Below are 19,576 nucleotides of genomic sequence, written 5' to 3' on the forward strand. Positions count from 1 at the left end.
ATTTGTTGTAAAGTAGCTTTGTTTCTCCCCCTCCTCCCTCACTCTTCAGTGCCCTATCTTTAACCTTTTATCAACGGTTACTATACTTACTCAAACCGAACTTGACTCATCCAACAAGATAAAATGTGAAAGTCTCACTTCAGTAAATCATGCTTTCATCTGCCATGAGCAAAAGGGTCAGGATGCTGTAGCAAAATAACAACTTATATTCATAGTATAAAAGAACATACATGGAGAGACACTTTCAATAAGTTGTCCAAGTCCAAATTGAGATGTTTTTCTCATTACATCCCAAAAATCTCATCCTAGAGCTATTTTCGAACAGGGAAAACACATGGGCTTCCCTTTCGAAAATGGCTCAAAGATAGACGTCGTTGCACAGAAGACACTAAAAAGAAGAGTCCAGTGGCATTGACATACGATACCGTGCTATTTGGCACATTAATGAGGGTCAAAAGCCAAATATCTTCACATAATAATAAACTTCTCTGTATTATGACAGAGGTTGCCATACAGCTTATTTTGAGGAATTGGAAAAACTGGGATTGGTTAAATTATACTTTCTGGTGGGAATCTCTATGCCACATTTTTAAAATGGAGCGTATGATGGCCATACAACAGGGACATTATAAGAAATTTATGGATGTTTGGGAGCCAATGACAGAATTCTGTAAGGATGATTGTTGATTTTGCCCTTTGATCATGCACATCCAGGGAGAGGGATGGGAAGTTACTTTTAATTACAGTGCAATTGTTGGATATGTATAAAGGGGGGATGATATATGTATTTGTTATAAATATAATTTGATAGAATTTAAGTGTTGTTAAAGTGTAAAATATGTTGCACTTATTTTTGGCTTTAAAATGAATAAAGATATTAAAAAAAAAGAAGAGTCTTTTTCCAAACTGACATGTCCAACTTATAAATACCAGAAAAGAAATAGGCACTAGAATATCAATTTGAGAGAGCGGGCCACAGACATCCCTGAAGACCACAGGGGCAGCTTAGTGGTCAGTGCAGTGGACTTTAAACAAAGGTGCTCAGGTACAGTTCCCACCATGACTTCTTTATTTTGTATTGTGAGCCCTCTGGGAACAGAATAAAACCTACTGTACCTAACTATGCACCATTATAATCACCTTCCACCCTGCAAGCGTCTCCTATATTTAGGTACAAAAGGTAATGTGGTGGTTTTGGAGAACCTATGATTTCCATCACAGATGTACTAGATAGAGTGGGATTTGGACCTGGATTCCCTTGTTCACAGTCTACTACATTGACTAGCAGGCTACTCCTGGGAGCTGCTTGCTGCTCTGTTGGGTATGCTTGAAAACCTGCAGTGCTTTTCAGAAAATGGATTTTTCTTGGGTCATTTTGAGACATCTGTGTGCTTAAAAAATGAGCACCATACAGTCTACACATTCTTATCTTCTTTATATGGGCAATTTTTTATTTTCCAAAAATATTTTATTGAATTTTAGTAAATCATTACAATTTAATCATAAAATGATGATTAAAAAACAACTAATACAATTTAGTAACTATAATATAAGAATTATAAAATAAGCTAAATGAACTAAATGTCAGGGTTGGCAAAAAAAACACAATGGCCTCTTTTACAAAGCCACACGGCAACAGCCCCGAAGCCCTTTAAATCTCTATGGGCTTCGGAGCCATTACCACTCAGCAGCCGCTAGCGCGGCTTTGTAAAAGAGGCTGCAAGTTGCTACTATACTAAACTAAACTAAACCTTAAGTTTATATACCACATCATCTCCACGGATGTTGTGGAGCTCGGCACGGTTTACAAGAACTTAAAATATAGGAAGAGAAGGAAAAAAAGGTTTACATGAACTTATATATAGAAGAGAAGAGTAAGGGGGATAGAATTACATTTTAGTAAAAAGCCAGGTTTTCAGTTGTTTGCGGAATAATTGGAAGGAGCCCAGGTTCCGCAGCGGGGTAGTAAGGTTGTTCCAAAGACCTGTGATTCTGAAGAGAAGGGATTTTCCCAGTTTGCCTACATAGCGAATACCATGTAGAGAGGGGAAGGATAATTTATACCTTTGGGCGAGTCTGATAGAGTCAGGACTCGAGGAGTTATAAGATAGTGAGATTAAGGGAGGAAGGATGCCGTGAATGATCTTAAAAGCCAGGCAGGAGCATTTGAAATGGATTCTGGAAATCACTGGGAGCCAGTGAAGTTTGGCTAGGAGTGGAGAGACAGTATAGAATCCTTTACTCCTTCATATTCAATAAGCAATTCCAAATCTTTTTAAATTTTTTTCATGTTGCCATACTTACCCCCTCTTTTACAAAGGAGCGCTAAGCGTTTTAGTGTGGGCTAACTGATTTAGCGCATGCTAAATGCTAATGCATCTATTATAGTCTATGGACGTATTAGCGTTTAGTGCGTGCTAAATCAGTTAGCGTACGCTAAAGCGACTACTGCACCTTAGTAAAAGGACCTCTTAATTGCACAAATTTTCTCATATTTGCTATACAAATAAATCATGTTCCACCATATATTATATTCCAATTTAGAGAAGTCTTTCCAATTAGATAAAATATAGATATATAGATATATGGGCAATTTTAATAAATGGAAAAATAGAATACCGAGAAGATAAATTACTCTATACTCACTGCCTCCTGGAAAGAAGATTTGGGAATGAGACTTTCCCAATTTCAGGCACTTATACATTCTATATCAAAGATATCAGGCTAATTACCACCCTAGGAATGTTTGTGTAAATTTGCATTCCACTTACATATCTTGCCTAAATGAGCACATCATGCAAAGATATCAAACATGAGACATTGTCCTAAATGCCAAGTATCTGTGGCCACCTTAGACCATATGCTTTGGATATGTCCTCTGATCCAACAATTTTATGCAAAGTCCTTCAATTTGTGTCCTCGTTATGAAACTGCAGAGTTCTACAAACCCCTCAACTACTATATGGAAATTTCACATTAGGAATGCCAGGCGAGGCCTGTGATATGGAACCAACTACCACTTTTTTTTTTTTATAAGCAGATGACCAAATATGTCAGTATATAAGAAACAACTGAAGGGCCTCTTCTTTTTCCGGTTTATGCTGCCTTAAAGGATAAGTTAGGGGGAGTGACTGCCCAGTGATGAATATAGCTCTGCTAGTTTATTTTGTTACGAAGTTGATGAGGGAATTGTGTTTCTATTTATTTATTCAATTTTCTACACTGTTCTCCCTGGGGAGCTCAGAATGGTTTACATGAATTTATTCAGGTAGTTAAGCATTTTTCTCTGTTTCAAGTTTCAAGTTTAATAAAATAATTTGATTGATCACCTATCTTAGATTCTAGGCGATATACAATAATAAAAAAGGGGTTTTGCAAATTTAAAATGCAAAACCCCTCCGACCCGATTTCCCTCCTGATTCACTTACCTGTGTACCAATCCGATCCCGATCCGTGCATGCAAATGAGGGCAATCGGCATGCAAAGCATGAAGGACACGATTCACTAAAATAAAAAAGCAACACCGACTGGCTGGCCGATCCAAAATAAGCAACTGCCGAGGACCAGTCACTGAGGTCTTTTCCATCTGCCCCTGCCTTCTGCCGCCATGCTCTCTGCCCTGCTTCTCTGCCCCGATCTCCTGCTCCTGTCAGCCCCAATCTCCTGCTCTTTTTTGCCCCGATCTGCTGCTCTGGCTGCCCTGCTCTTGCCCCAAATCTCTTCTGCCTGCTGCCCTGATTGGCCGCCCTGCTCTCGGCCCGAATCTCTCCTGCCGCCCCGAGTCTCCTGCCCTTCCCCGCACTGTTAAAACCACAGGCTCGCTGGACTAGTAAAAGTTCTTTACAAAAAAAAGTTGCGTCTCTTAGATGCATGCGCAGACCGTCCACAGATGGTCTGCAAATGTCTCGGGATCACACACAAGCGATCCATGCGGTCCGAGGATTTTTTTCTTTTGTGAATTGGTCGGGCCTGCACGGATCGGGCACGGAAATGAGGTTAGTGAATCTTGCCCAAAGACGGGCGAACAAGGAAACAAGAGGGAGAGGTCTGAACTACAATAAAATCAAAGAAAGATAATGAAGAAGGGGAAGAACATGAGGGAGGGGAAGAGGTTTCTTCAAAGCTGCCTTTTGCAAATTTCAGGATGGTGGAATGGCATCAGTGCTCAAAGGTGTCTTTATATAGGAAACATTTATATAAGAAACATTTCAAAGCTCCTTTAAATTTATCTAACTCCCTCTTCTATTAAACTGTACTAGTAATTTTTAGTGCAGAGCCGCGCTGAATGGCCCGCGCTGCTCCTGAAGCTCATAGGAACTCTATGAGTGTCAGGAGCAGCATGGCTCCCCACACTAGAAACTGCTAGCGCAGTTTCGTAGAACAGGGGGTAAGTTTATTTCCTCCCTGTCTGTCCTGGCAGGCTCATAATCTATCTAAAGTGCCTGGGGCAATGGGGAGATTAAATAACTTGCCCAGGGTCACAAGGAGCAGTGCAAACCCACAACCTCAGGGTGCTGAGGCTGTAGCTTTTAACCACTGTGCCACACTCTCCCCATCTGTATCGGGTTACCATATTTGAAGACGGAGAAACACAGACGCATGGTCCCACCCCTTACCATATTTGAAGACGGAGAAACCCAGATGCATGGTCCCACCCCACTCTGTCCCCAGCCCTGCCCCGTTCCACCTCCAGCTCCACCCCTCAAAAGCTGCATCTCTTTTTTTCCCCGACCTCCACACCATGTCTGGAGGGCCTCCAGCATGCGCGGATGCATGCGACATCATCCACGCATGCTTGTTGAAGGCCAGAGCTTGGAGCTTTACAAAACCCGGACAAACCCGGACAGTTCTTTAAAAAGAGGACATGTCTGGGTTATCTGTTCTATGTATTACTTGCAGGTATGCAGGTATTTTCTGCAATATATTGTAAATGCTTTCTGTCTTTATCTGGTTTTAAGTTCATTATTCTAATTTGTATTTTATCTGTATCCCATGTATTAGCTCACCTTGTTGTGAATCACCTAGAACTTTTTCAGTATGGGGGTATAAAAGAATAAAATTATTATTATTATTATCCGACAGCCTTATATATGTGCATGTAAATGATTTTTCATTAATTATGTTTTATTATGATCTACCTTGGATAGAGGCGGAATATAAAAGCCTTAACCATTACACCGTTGCAAGGCTCAGTTGTTTTAAATAGCTCAAGTGGAAATAAGAGTCAAGAAACAAGTAGTGATATCTTCTGTCGTTTTAAAACCTGTGACTAGCTTTCAAGAGTTTACCACTCTTCATCTGGTCAGTGAAAAAAACCAGTACTGCTACATTGGATTTACATAATATGTGGGGCTAGATTTACTAAAAGGCAAGACTACGTTGGCATACATTAACATGAATTTTTTATGCAGTGAGACTTACTTACTACTTAATAATGCACTGAGCTATAATGAGAAACAGAAACACTGAGATCTAGCTGACTGAGGGCTAGATTTGCTCAAATGCACTACTGGTGCCATTAGTGGCATTTGTCATTACAGCTCAGTACTGTGCAAGGAAAGGGAGGGGGATGGACATTAACAGAGCTGGAGTGTCAGTAAAACTTGACAGTTCAAGGAGCAGATAGAGAAAAATATCTGAAGATGAATGAAAAAGCCAATAGTCTTATTAAGTCATTTGATGTTTGCTACAAGTTCTACACTCTGTGTCACCTCTGTAAAACCCCACCCCTTTCTCTTTACCAAACTGACATATGCGGTCAGCCTCAGACCTAACTGCTTCTGACTACTGAAACCTGTGATATCTCTTGTCATTCCTCACTGACCCAATAAAGGGAAGATAACTCTTGAAAATCAGTCATAGGAGGACTTAACTGAGTTAATCCAATGAAGACATATCTCCTCTAACTTTTGTTTTGTTGACCATTTTGCTATAAATGCATTACACTAACACCTCAAAATACTTATAAATAGTTCAAAATGGTTCTGTTAAATAAACATTTTATTTGATAAGCAAGTTAAACTAAATACAGTTGATTCAGCTTTATTATTAGAATAGTAGATGGGAAAGGGATTTCTTAGGTAATTGGAAGCATGATTCAGATTTATTTCACATTACATAGTTGAACAAAAAAGTCATATAAAAAGACTGTCATCCTAATTTATTTCATAGTAACATATTACTAACTCCATGACCAGAGGTGCTGATTACTTCTTCCAAAAATGCTGCTCTCCCTGTTCCTCAGATCCTTATCTGCATGTTAATATCCTACAATTAGTACGTACCCTCCCTAAGGAAATCCCTGATTGGCTCAGGTGCTTCAGGCCCCTCCCAAGGGAGGAGCCCAAGGCACCTGAGCCAATCAGGGCCTTAGGCCCCTCCCCATGCATCACAGGATGCATGGGGGATAGGGTCTAAGGCACACATTCGCTGTCAGAGGAGGCCTGGAGCAGGTACCTGGGGGATGGGGTGTGTACTGAGGGGGTGGGCCAGGTCGGTTCAGGGGGGGTTCAGTGGGGGTGGGGGATTATGATGGCAGGAGGGAATTGGCATCCTTCCTGCCATAGTAGTTTGATATTGCGACAGGGGGAGGGTTTCGGAAAGGGGGGTGTTCCGACAGCAGGAGGGAGTTAGCATCTCTCCTGCCATTAGTTTTATGGCAGTGGTGGGTGGGGCGTCTGGTGGCAGGAGGGAGTTAGCATCTGTCCTGCCATATCTAAGCTGGGGGGATTTCGGCAGGAGATACCAATGGCAGGAAGAAGTAGGCATCCCTCCTGCCATTTGTTTTGGGGTGGGATGGGGGGAGTGGGAGGAAGGTGCGCCGATGGCAGGAGGGAGTCGGCATCCCTCTTACCTTTTTCTTTGGGGGGGTCCGCGAGGCCGTGTTTGTGTGAGGAGGGGCTTTTTTTAATTGGATAGATATTTTGCGGTGTGGAATACACGCAAAATATCAGTGCCATTAAAAAAAATGAACAAAAATCAGGCAGACCTATCGGTAACTGTGTTTGCGACAGGTCTGCAGAAGTCGGATTTTAGGATAGTAAAACCCGATTCAAAATTGCCAAGTAATTGTCAGTGAATCCATTGCTTGGCTATTTTGCATGGGATTTTACTAATTTGCATGGGTGGATTGGAGAGCAGATTGATCGGTCAGCAGTTTAGTCAGTGGCGTACCTAGCATATGTGACACCCGGGGCCCATCATTTTTTGACACCCCTCCCTCCATCTGTACGAAAAACATGATTTTTAGTAACAAGCCACACGTCACACATGAGTACCTAGGAAAAGGCAGCATCTTACATACTGCAGTGAGCAGTACATCAATACACCCATTGTAAAACTAAACAAGCCAGACTAGTACAGATCAATCCTGCAGTCAATCCTAACAAAAAACCATGTCTTTCGAACACACAGAACACAGAAAACACCTTCGCCTAGTATGGAATATGTAATCACAAACTAACCCCTCCCTCTTTTACAAAACTGTAGTGTGGATTTTAGTCACGGTGGTAACAGCCCTGACGCTCATAGAATTCTGAGCATCAGAGCTGCTACCACCATGGCTGGCGCTAAAAAACGCTCCACAGTTTTGTAAAAGGGGGGGATAAAATAGAAATACATAGAGGTTAAATTGAACCAGTAAGAAGCTGGACTCTGCATACAGTGCACCACAGAAACAGTGACACATGTCTCCTAAAACAATAAATAAATAGAAAAATTTTTTTTACCTTTGTCTTCTGTGTTTTCTGCTTTCCTCATCTTCTTGTAACTCTCTTCCTTCCATCCACTGTCTGCCGTCTCTCTTCCCCTATATGGCATCTTCTCTCCTTCTGTGCCCCTTCCAGAAACTGTATGCCTCCCCCTTCCATCTCTCCTTTCACCCCCATTGGTCTGGCATCTCTCTCCTCTCCTTCCCTCTCCCACACCTCTCCTCTGCAATCCTTTTCCCTTTTTTCCCTCATTTTCCTTTTCAATTTATTTTCTGCATTTGTCTAGATTACATTCTTACTACCCTCTCATTAATGTCCTTTTTTACTGTCTACCTAAAGCTTGCCACCTCTTTCCCTCACCCCTCCAGTGTTTCCCTAACTCAATCCTTTTCTCCCCATCATGTGCCCTCCTTTTATTTATCCCCTCCTTCCATCATGTACCCTCTTTCTCCAACCCTTCCATCTAGTACCTTCTCTCTCTGTCCACTTCCATCCAGCATCTGCTCACCTCTTTCTCTCCTCCCATTTCCTTCCTGCATTTGCTCCCTTATCTCTCCCATCTGCACTTCCATCCAGCATAGGCTCCCTACTACCATCCAATGTCTGCCCTTTCTCTCGCCATCCACTCCTCTTCAATCAGCATCTGCCCCCTTTCTTTCCCTCCAATATCCTTCCCCTTATGTCTCTCCCCTTTCTCTGTACATCAATTCTATCAGCACCACCCTTCCATACCACCCTGCCCCCTTTCTTTCCCTCCACCACTCTTCCATTCCAGCAATCTTGCTCCTTTCTCTCCCTTCATTCAGCAAGGTCCCACAATGACTGTAGCTGCCGGCTGCCAGTCCACCCCACTCTGACGTACTTGCTCTGGAGTGGACTCAGCAGCCGCATGCTGGAAGGTCCCGTGATGACTCATCTGTTGGCTCTGCTCCGGAAGAAGTAAGTTACGTTGGAGGGGGTGGACCCAGCAGACGCAGGGAGTTGTGGCAAAGTCCCGCAATGACTGCGTCTGCCGGGTCCACCCCTTCCGACGTAACTTACTTCTTCCAGAGCAGAGCCGGCAGATGAGTCATCATGGGATCTTCCTGCACCTCAGCACAGCTGCCAACTCTGCTGCAGAAAAAGTAAGTCAGAGGTAACGTGACCATTTATTTTTTTTCATCAAAAGGGGACATCTATTAATTGACTGTGTATTCTTTCTTTCATTTCTTTCTTTCTTCACTCAGGCCCAACAATTGTCCCTTTCTATTCCCTCTCTCCTTCCTTCCCATGTCCTTAGTGCCCCCAGTGCCTCCTTCCTGTTTCCATAGTGCCCCCAGTGCCTCCTTCCTGTGTCCATGGCGCCCCCAGTGCCTCCTTCCTGTGTCCATAGTGCCCCCAGTGCCCCATCTTGTGTCCTTAGTGCCCCCAGTGCCTCCTTCCCATGTCCACATTGCCCCCAGTGCCTCCTTCCCGTGTCCTTAGTGCCCCCAGTGCCTCCTTCCTGTGTCCATAGTGCCCCCAGTGCCTCCTTCCCGTGTCCTTAGTGCCCTCAGTGCCCCATCTTGTGTCCTTAGTGCCCCCAGTGCCTCCTTCCCATGTCCATAGTGCCCCCAGTGCCTCCTTCCAATGTCCTTAGTGCCCCCAGTGCTGCGTGCGCTAAAACCACTAACACAGCTTAGTAAAAGGAGCCTTTAGTTGGGCTGATACAAGGATGCATAAATTCTGAGGTCTCTTTTTCTTCACATTATTTGTATTTGATGTTGCAGGTGTCTTTCCATAGGGATCCATACTGGTTAATAATTTAGTTTAGTTTTTTTTCTGATTTATATACAGTATTGTTCTTGTGAGTTTCTAGTTTGAAAACATTTTAATAGACAACATAGGGTGTAAGCAAAGATGGAGCATATAGACAAATAAGAGAGAGTAGCCGGGGTAAGAAAATAAGGGGACTAATTTACCAAATCTATCCAAAAGCTTAAATTATCCTTCCCCTCGTTAAAAGGCGTTATCTGTATTGGAAATTAGGGAAATCTCTTTACTTTATTTTTTTTTATATATCTTTATTAGATTTTCAAACTACAATTGTGCAACAAGTAATTCATATACATAAAATATCACAAGACAAGCTCAATAAACTTCAAACATTAACATACAATTAAACTTTCCCCCACCCAATACTCAAATAAAATAAAACCCACAAGAAACTATCCGTATATACTTTGAATCAAGTTCCAATGCAACTCCCTTCCCCCCCCCCCCCATCCATCTCTTTCATTTAAAATGACTGAGCTTTAGAATAACTTTCCTGTACAGCTGCGTAACTTGGGCTCTTTCCAATTATTTCGAAAGCATCTGAAAACGTGGCTATTTTCAAAAATGTAAATTCCACTGCTCTCGATATAATCACTAATTCTTATTATATTAGGTCGGAATGGTGCTTGAGAATTCTCAGCTAGGGTAGGAGTGGATAAATCTGGCCTGCTATTTTGTTGTTATGTGTGTGTCTAGCAAATTAGTTACTTTTTCTATGTGTTTACATTTTCTCCTATTTATTTTAAAGGTATTACTAGGTACCTTCATGGCATGTCCCCTAGTCTTTGTACTCTTTGAAAAAGTAAACGATAAATTTGCATCTACTTGTTCGACTCTACTCAGAATTTTTTGGTCCTCTATCATATCTCCCCCCTCAGCCATCTGTTCTCCAAACTGAATAGCCCTAACCTTTTTAGCCTTTTCTCATATGAGTCATATCATCCCCATTTTCATCACCTTTCATTGTACCTATTCTAATTCTTATACAGTGGTGCCTCACACAACAAACTTAATTCGTTCCAGGAGCAAGTTTGTTATGCGAAAAGTTCGTTATGTGAAACGCGTTAAGCGCAGTGACTAACGACTGCCTGCAGTGCCTGCGCGGAAGGATGCAATACATCGGCAGCGATCGTGGAAGCTCGGGCGACTTCGTTGTGTGAAACGAAGTTCGTTGTATGAATCATGACATGAAGTTCGTTGTGTGCAGCGTTCGCTGTGCGAGGCGTTCTTTATGCGAGGCACCACTGTATATCTTTTTTTGAGATGCAGCAACCATGGAATGATGCCGAGGCATTAATAATTCTAAGATGATTAAAAGCTTTTTTTCTGTTTACCTAGAAATAAAATAATTCCTTGCCTTGAGGCAATTTGGGGAAAGGACAAGATATTGCCTCGTGCATTAATTAGTAGAATTGACTACAGTAATTGTCTATTTGTTGGTGGTCCACTTTATCAAATAAAACACTTACAATTAATTCAAAATACAGCTATCAGGATGCTTTATGATGCTACGTCTAAGATCATGTGACTCCTTTTCTTCAAGAACGATACTGACTGACAGCTCTTGCTTGAATTAAATATAAAATTTGAAGTGTCGCAACAGGGCTATTATTCAAGAACATATGAATTGCCGCTGCTGGGTCACACCAGTGGTCCTAAGTGCCCAGCAGTCCGCTCCCGTGGAGGCCCTTAGGTCAAAGACCAGTGCCCTTACTGAGTCCAGCCCTACCTGCGTACGCTCTGGTTTAGGAGGAACTTGTCTAACTTTGTCTTGAAACCCTGGAGGGTGTTTTCCCCTATAACAGCCTCCGGAAGAGCGTTCCAGTTTTCCACCACCACCCTCTGGGTGACGAAGAACTTCCTTATGTACGTACAGAATCTATCCCCTTTTAACTTTAGAGAGTGCTCTCTTGTTTTCCCTATCTTGGAGAGGGTGAACAACCTGTCTTTATCTACTAAGTCTATTCCCTTCATTATCTTGAAGGTTTTGATCATGTCCCTTCTCAGTCTTCTCTTTTCAAGGGAGAAAAGACCCAGTTTCTCTAATCTCTCTCTCTATCCTACTAGCATACTCCTCTGATTTGTTACTTACCTTATCAAAGCTTTTGGTCATCATAAGCTAATTATCTACCAGTTCCTTAGCTTTCTAAATTATGGTTAGATAGTTCACACCAAATAGCTTTTAACTGCATGACTCCTATACTTTGGAATTCCTTCCCTTCAGAACTTACAAGGTTTGCTATCAGAAATTTAAACAAAGGTCTTAAGACCTGACTTTTTATGCAATCTTTTAACCTCGGATAAGATAAAGAAGACTGGAGCACACTAATTTCACTGACATGACATTAGTATTTTCCCTTTCTAGTATACCAAAGTCAGGGCAATGGGGGCAATCCACCCTGGGTGTAGGGTGCATAGAGCTTTCACAGGGCCGCAGTCCACATGTGCAGAGCTGTTAGCTCTGCTGGCCCCTGCCCTGAAACAAGAAGTTGACCTAAGAGGGGGCATAAGCTAGCAAAGCTGACAGCCACACATATGTGGACCATGGCCTGATAACATCTCCACGCACCCCCCTCCCCCTCGCCCCAGCTGCCTAGATAAGATGGAGTGCTCCGATCGGAAGGGGGTACTTCCGCCCTGGGTGGCCACCAAGCAAGATACGCCACTGTTTTCCCTTATGTGTTCAGCTTTATGTAGATTTTTGGAATATATTGTTGTGCAATGTATTTCATTTTGGTTTTGTTTGTTTCATAGGATACTGTTCATTTATACTGCTCTATGTTTAAATAAAATTTATTTTGAGAGCACTTTAAATCTATTTCCATTCTTTAAAACCTGTATTGTACACTGCATTAATACCAATACCGAAAGGCAGTATATTAAATAACAAAAACAAAATGAATAATATTTTTATTTCTATTCCTTTCCTAGTAATTCCTAAGCATCCTGTTTGTTTGTTTTCTAGAAATGGTGCCTATATTTAGGCGCAGGTAGGCGCCCTATCGGCACCTAAGTTAAGCAACAAATGCCATTTAAAATGGCAAAAAAAATAGCACCATTAAAGCGTCTGCCGGCACTTAAATAATACACACCGGAATTGCACATATGTAGGTGCTTTAGGCCACTGAACACCACTATGGGCGTGGCTAATGCCAGAAGTGACGTTAGGCGGCCTAAAGCGCCTACATAGGCACTATTTATGGCATACATAGGCACTGGAAATGTAGGCCCAGAAAACCCTGGCCTACATATCCGGTGCCTATCGTTCACAGAGGCGTGATTCTCTATAGGGCACCGTCGTGTGATTGACGGCCACTGTTTATGTGGCCTCTGATATAGAGAGGCCTATAGAGAATCTGGGCCTAAGTGCCTACCAGTGCCTAAGTCAAACCACACCTAAATTCCTCCCCAAATCCAAACCGAATCTGCCCCTACTTACTGGTAAGTGCCTCAGAGTAGACGCCTACCTCGAAGTGCTAAGTGCCTACCAAGTTAGGCGCCTAACCGCTAATTCATTTTTAATGTTTTTTTAACTGGTTTTTAATGACACTTTCAATTAACAGTACTGATTAAGTCATTAAAAAAATTAAATTAATCATCTACTGTAGATCGGCTAGGCACACTGATCTAAGCTCCTAACTTCAGATGCTATTTATAGAATCTGAGCCTGTGCAGTTCCATGCTGCTGAATATTGCACGGTGGCTCTCTGATTGGGTTTAAGCAGCAGGACCCTCTTGTGCCTGCTTAAATCCCTTTGAATATTGAATATGTTCTTTTTTCACTAGTTTTTCCAAAATGCCAAATTCCATCGCATTCCATTAATTTTTCTATTCTACAGAAGCTGGAACTCCTTCCATAGACCACTACTACTATTATAACTACTATTTATCATTTCTATTTCACTGAAAGGCATGCAATAGAGCGTAAGCTCTTCTGAGCAGGGACTATCTAATTTAGACAGACAGATAGGATATATAGGGTTTGGGGGAATTTCTTGCAGAGAAAATGATAGAAATGCATTGGGCTATTGGTTGGGTGGGGTACTTATTTCTCTGGAACTCCCAGCCTGATTTGACTCATTTTCAAACTCATTGGAGTCAAAGCAATTTAATTGGCCAGAAATGACACCTGGCCAATTAAAGTACTTGTACTGGGCTATAATATTCAGCAGCATTTAACTGGTTAGTGCCACTGAATATCACCACAGACCACTAAATTCAAAGCTGGCTTTGTGTGAATAATGGTCTGCGGCAGGGACTAAACTTATGTTTTTAAATGCTGCCTTTCTGTGGTTACATTCAAAGCATTTTACATATTATATACCTGGGGCAATGTAGAGCCAGAGACCATTATGCTTTCTCTTTGTATATGTACCTAAATGAGAATGAAGTTTAAAACTTACCAGAGGAAGCTGAACAGCATCAAAAAGTGTCTCTTGCATAACAATTTTTAAGTTCCTCTTTTTGCACACTACTTACCTGCTAGAAATGCTAATCTATATATATAAAATCGGAGGTATGTATGTGTATATGTATGTGTGTGTGTATGTGCTGCGATCACGCAAAAACGGCTTGACCGATTTGAACGAAACTTGGAATGCAGATCCCTCACTACCTGGGATGATATGTTCTGGGGGTCTTGCGGCCCACCTGCACACGTGGGCGGAGCTACAAACATAAAATCAGATTTCACCCATTCATGTCAATGGAAAAAATGTAAAAAGCTGCCATTCTCACAGTAATTCAAAAACGGCTTGACCGATTTGAACGAAACTTGGTATGCAGATCCCTCACTACCTGGGTTGATATGTTCTGGGGGTCTCGCGGCCCACCTGCACACGTGGGCGGAGCTACAAACAGTAAATCAGATTTCATCCATTCATGTCAATGGAAAAAATGTAAAAAGCTGCCATTCTCACTGTAATTCAAAACCGGCTTGACCGATTTGAACGAAACTTGGTATGCTGATCCCTCACTACCTGGGGTGATATGTTCTGGGGGTCTCGTGTCCCACCTGCACACGTGGGCGGACCTACAAACAGAAAATCAGATTTCATCCATTCATGTCAATGGAAAAAATGTAAAAAGCTGCCATTCTCACAGTAATTCAAAAACGGCTTGACCGATTTGAACGAAACTTGGTATGCATATCCCTCTCTACCTGGGGTGATATGTTCTGGGGGTCTCATGGCCCACCTGCACACGTGGGCGGAGCTACAAACAGAAAATCAGATTTCACCCATTCATGTCAATGGAAAAAATGTAAAAAGCTGCCTTTCTCTCTGTAATTCAAAAACGGCTTGACCGATTTGAACGAAACTTGGTATGCAGATCCCTCACTACCTGGGGTGATATGTTCTGGGGGTCTCGCAGCCCACCTGCACACGTGGGCGGAGCTACAAACAGAAAATCAGATTTCACCCATTCAAGTCAATGGAAAAAATGTAAAAAGCTGTGGGACCGATTTGAACGAAACTTGTATGCAGATCCCTCACTACCGGGGGTGATATGTTCTGGGGGTCTCGCGACCCACCTGCACACGTGGGCGGAGCTACAAACAGAAAATCAGATTTCACCCATTCAAGTCAATGGAAAAAATGTAAAAAGCTGTGGGACCGATTTGAACGAAACTTGTATGCAGATCCCTCACTACTGGGGGTGATATGTTCTGGGGGTCTCGCGACCCACCTGCACACGTGGGCGGAGCTACAAACAGAAAATCAGATTTCACCCATTCAAGTCAATGGAAAAAATGTAAAAAGCTGTGGGACCGATTTGAACGAAACTTGGTATGCAGATCCCTCACTACCTGGGGTGATATGTTCTGGGGTCTCGTGGCCCACCTGCACACGTGGGCGGAGCTACTAACAGAAAATCAGATTTCACCCATTCAAGTCAATGGAAAAAATGTAAGAAGCTGTGGGACCGATTTGAACGAAACTTGGTATGCAGATCCCTCACTACCTGGGGTGATATGTTCTGGAGGTCTCGTGGCCCACCTGCACACGTGGGAAGGGTGGGTTCACCCAAGAATGTATATGTTCTTGCTCCTGGAGGTGAAACTAAAAATTTTGTTTATAATCAAGTTTTGTGTTAGTTGTATTGTATTCATTTTGTCAAATATTTCACATTATAATTTGATTATTGTACTTTTTATAAAGCTGTAAAAAAATATTTTCATTCACCACTATAAAGTATCTTTATTTGAATCCATTTACAGTGTTATGCTATAATTAAATACCCGTGCAACGCCGGGGCATCAGCTAGTCTGAAATAAACTTGATATTTGTAATAAAAATTTGAGATCATTCAACCCAGTCCGTGAGGTAACTAGTCCCATCAGGTTTTCAGGATATCTACAATGCATGCAACTCTAACATGAATAGTCATTGTGGACATCTCAAAACCTGATGGGATTAAGTGTGCCATGACGACTGGATTGGTAATTGCTGATCTAGACTTTTGATTACAAATACCAAGCTTATTTCAGAGTCGTACACTTTTAGGGCTGGATTCTGTAAATGTCACCTAAATCGGCAGCATCTATACAAAAATGGATGCTGGCCGCATGTCAATCATGCTTAAACACCATTAACAAAATCACTGCTAATGATGCCTAAGAAAAAATTTAGCCACCTGCAACGTAGGCCAGCATTTTACTGGCCTACACTGCAGGCATCTAAGTTCTTTAGTGAGTCGTGCCTAACGGCGCCCAAATCCCACCCCACCCTTAACCATGCCCACTTTGCCATAAGTTGCCATTAGGAATCCTGTTGCAGATGTGTTATCAGTGCCTACACTGTAGATTCCTCAGCACCTACTTTAACGAGTTTTTAATCAGTTTTAAACAATGCAACTAGGGGTTCTTTTACTAAGACGCGCTAACCGTTTTAGCAAGCGCTAAACGCTAATGTGTCCATTATATTCTATGGACGCGTTGGCGTTTAGCGTGAGCTAATATTTAGCGTGCGCTAAAACAGCTACCATGCCTTAGTAAAAGAGGGGGTTACTGCGCCAATTAAAACAATTAAGTTAGGTAGTGGTAGGATGCCTACTGCTGCCTAACTTACTGCACCATTTAAAGAATAAGGTCCTTAAAGCTCAAGCAATAGGAGGTCACAAGGATGCCCTCAGAGACAGGAAGCTAGCATATTAAAGATGTGTCTTACATCTGCTTTCTTTTTCAGATTATGACCTCGCTAAACCTATTTGCCCGTTTTTTGCACTACTGATTTTACTAGATACATGACCACAGAGGAATCAATGTGGCTGAGATGAAGTCAGAAGAAGAGAGGGACTAATGAAAAGTTATCTTTACAGTAAAATGTTGAATTCTAACTCAGAGGCACATATTGAGATACAGAACATAAGAACATAAGAATTGCCGCTGCTGGTCAGACCAGTGGTCCATCCTGCCCAGCAGTCCGCTCACGCGGCGGCCCTCTGGTCAAAGACCAGCGCCCTAACTGAGACTAGCCCTACCAGTGTACATCCTTGTTCAGCAGGAATTTGTCTAACTTTGTCTTGAATCCCTGGAGTGTGTTTTCCCCTATGACAGACTCCGGAAGAGCGTTCCAGTTTTCCACCACTCTCTGGGTGAAGAAGAATTTCCTTATGTTCATATGGAATCTATCCCCTTTCAATTTTATCTCTCTCGTTCTCCCTACCTTGGAGAGGGTGAACAACCTGTCCTTATCTACTACGTCTATCCCCTTCAGTACCTTGAATGTTTTGATCGTGTCCCCTCTCAATCTTGAATAGAGGAGATTGAAGAGGTTACAGGGATTTCACCATCCAATCTCATCTCATAATATATTTGGGCACTCTGCTTATTGCCTTTCATATTGTCAAGACCGAAAGATTTTCTGCCAAGTTATCAATTTGGTACCTTTGGAGGGCCATTTTTGATATGACATCTAAATCCGACTTTGGACATTTTCGGCAGCGCATACCAGTTTCAAGTAGAGAAAATGTCCATTTTTAAAACCACAAAACATATATCTTGTTTTTTTACATGTTTATCCTTGGTTCATCTATCTTTTTGGACCATTTTCGAAATACAAAACATCCCAGTATAAAACACATAAATAAGCCATTGGGCGGTAAGAGGGGCCAGCCTTTTTAGTAGACTAGCCACAGAAACATCCTAGCTGAGCAGTGGTATACACTAGGGTGCACTGCAATGAAACTCACATAAAAGGTCTCAGGTACACATCTCACCATAACCTCCTTACATTGTATGGGGAACCCTCCAAAATCTACCTAAAACCTACAGTACTGGACCCACCTGTCTACCACTCCAATAGCTCTTATGCCTGTAGATGGCAACCATATGTCAGTACAGAAGGGTTATGGTGTGTCTTGGTGGGCGGGCATACACTTTCCACGACAAGTGTACTAGTTAGGGTGGGCTATGGGCTTGGGTCCCCTTCTCTGGGCTCCACTGCACTGACTACCAGGCTACCCTAGACACCTGCTTGCTGATCTGCTAAGAATGGCCATAATATCTGCAGCTGTCATAGAGAGAGGTATGTACTGTTTCTTTCACATCTTTGGGGGGTGGAAGGAGGTCATTACCACTGGGGCAGGAGTAGACAATTCTGGTCCTCGAGAGCCACAGGCAGGTCAGGTTTTCAGGATATCCACAATGAATATGTATGAGATGGATTTGCATGCACTGCCTCCTTGAGATGCAAATTAGAGAATGACACAGTGGCGGTTACCCGCGGCTAGCCACGTTTAGCCGCGGGTAACCCGCCGGAACGGGGAATGAAAAATAACAGTCACTGCGGGGACGGGGACAAGGCCATTCACCGCCCGTGGAGCGGTGAATGGTCTTGTCTCCGCAGTGAGGCATTTAGGATCGCACGGTCCCCGCAGCCACCGTCCGCCCTTAGCGTTTAGCCAGCTCCCTCCCTCTACCTCACCTTAAATTCTGAGTTTGCCGGCTTCCATTTTCCTGAGCTGCACGCGTTCAAAAAGCCGTGCACGCGCGGCTGCGCGAGTCCATCAAGCTTCTCCTCTGACGCAACCGGAAACAGTAAGTTGCAGGAGAGGAGAAGCTTGATGGACTTGTGCAGCCGCGCGTGCGTGTCTTTTTGAACGTGCGGCTTGGGGAAAAAGGAAGCCGGCAAACTCAGAATGTAAGGTGAGGTGGAGGGAGGGAGCTGGCTAAACGCTGCAATCGGGTAGGTGGGGGCTGCTAGACCGTGAGATCGCGTTTATTCCCGGCTCATACTAGGAAGGAGGGAGTGAAAGGAAAAAAAATTCTGGGCCAAGGGGATGAAGAGGGAAAGAAAGAAACCCATAGCAGGAAAGAAAGGGGAAGACAGGCAGGTGAGCCAGATGCTGGAAGCAGGGGGGGGGGGGGCGGGGAGAAAGAGGGAAAGAAGCTAGATGGGGTTGAAAAGAAGAGACACACTGGTATGGAAGAAGAAGATAGGGGAAATCTGGACAGAGGAAGGTAACAGAAAGAGGGGAAATTATGTGCATGGGGCATAGGGACAGAGACATAAAGGGGACATGCCATGGGGATGGTATATGGACACGGGGGGGGAAGGCAGATACATAGGAGAGATATTAGAAATGGGGAAAATAGGAACACAGAAGCGAGATAGTTTGTGGGACAGGGACAGAGTTCGCAGGCTCCAGCGGCTTGCACAAATTACATTGTAACGTGCCACAAAAATAAGAGGGAGGGAGGTAGATAGATAGGCCACGCGAGAGGAGCTGAAGGGTGGTAGAAAGGAACAGATTGTAAAGGAGGGAGGGAAGAGTTGTGGTGGAAAGGAATAGAACAGACATTGAAAGAGGGTAGAGAAGAACAGACCCTGAAGGGAAATGTGGAAGACAGAGTGGGGAGAAGATGCTGGAAGGGAAAAAGACAGATGCCAGACTATGGGGGAGCGGAGGGAAGAAGATGGGTGCTAGACCAATTGGGGGAGGGTGAAGAGAGAGGCACAGTAACAGCAAATGGAAGAAGCAGAGAGAAGACAATTGAAGGAATTGAATGAGAAGATGTAGAAAGCAGAAACCAGACAACAAAGGTAGAAAAAAAATTATATTTATTTATT

Source organism: Geotrypetes seraphini, chromosome 5 (genome assembly GCF_902459505.1).
Source record: "Geotrypetes seraphini chromosome 5, aGeoSer1.1, whole genome shotgun sequence".
In the NCBI taxonomy this organism is placed as follows: Eukaryota; Metazoa; Chordata; class Amphibia; order Gymnophiona; family Dermophiidae; genus Geotrypetes; species Geotrypetes seraphini.